Here is a 1,436-nt window from a genome sequence, read left to right as displayed (position 1 = left end):
TGTGTGTGTGTGTGTGTGTGTGTGTGTGTGTGTGTGTGTGTGTGTGTGTGTGTGTGTGTAGTTTATCTTTTTTCTTTTTCTCTTTTGTGTGAAAAAAATAGGTAAGATGAACTGTATAAGAAATTGAATTAAAAAGAACGGGTCTCAAATATACAAGCATCATATTAACCGTAAGTGCAATGGCAACAAAACGATGAAAATGGAATGATAGAAATAATAGAAATAATATTTTATTGCCAGATTAGGATTTCCTAAATTTAGAGATTTTTTTTTATCGAAGATTTTTTTTGGGGGTATAAGACATTAGGAGAATTTTGGGGGACTTTAGGAGGAAAATAAAAATAAATATTGATCTAAATTATGGCATAAAATATTGAGAAAATCTCAATATATAGAGATAATTTTTGAATAGATTTGTCAACTCTATAGTAGCATCTCCTTGAAATTTGAACGAGTGCGCGCGATCGCTGTGACGTGATTGGTTCCCTCAGTTCTTCAATTTGAAATTTCACAGGATCGCGCCCAATCTAGAAACAGTAGAAAGTCGGGACGAACGGAGTAAATACTCGCGTTCAAGTTGCTCCGTGTGCTTCTTGCTGTTGCTACCGTCTAAAAGAGATTTTCGTGTGTACATACAGCGCAGATGATGAGAATACAGATATATGATCTGATTTGTTCATGTCGCATACTCCAACATGCTTCAACATGTTCCTACCATAGCTCCTACTCACTCAAATGCGTTCGTTAGAGTGAGTAAGAGCTACGGTTGAAGGAAGTAGGAGTATATTGGAACAGTGACGCGAACAAATCTTCAAGTGTAATGTGTTGTAAATGTGTGTCGTGTCATCTTATACGGTTTTAAATAACGGTGAAAGGAACCAGCTATTCTAATCTGCATGTGGATATTCTAGAAATGCAGCCAGGGTGCAATATATGCAAGATCGTTATCAGGTATTTGCACATGTATCAATAATCACGGATTGATATTGAATTTGCTGAGTTCAATTTCTAACAGCAGAAAGAATCATAGGCTTAATGTTCCATTAATTCGCGAATTAATATAACAATCTCCGGTGGCGAATTTTGACAGTTTGAGATTTTTCGGTCTAATGGAAAATCCGAATATAGTTTTTGGGAGATAACAAATTCATCGTCAAGTGTGATTAAGTGCGATCCACGCGATCATAGCATCATCAAGCTAAATGCAGTGACGTAAAGCATATATTTGTATATACTTAAAACAGTAATTGATAACTGACGATATGATTTTATCATTTCACAATATTATTAATTCACAGAATATTACTAATTCAGACAGAATAATTTTATATATCAAATATAAAAAATTTTGTATAAGTTATATTGACCAACTTGAAATGATTATAATTTTAATTTTATATTGCAATTTAATCAATTTTTAAAATATATATATATAT

This window comes from Atta colombica, unplaced genomic scaffold, assembly GCF_001594045.1.
Source record: "Atta colombica isolate Treedump-2 unplaced genomic scaffold, Acol1.0 scaffold120, whole genome shotgun sequence".
In the NCBI taxonomy this organism is placed as follows: domain Eukaryota; kingdom Metazoa; phylum Arthropoda; class Insecta; order Hymenoptera; family Formicidae; genus Atta; species Atta colombica.
This window is presented reverse-complemented; position numbering follows the sequence as displayed.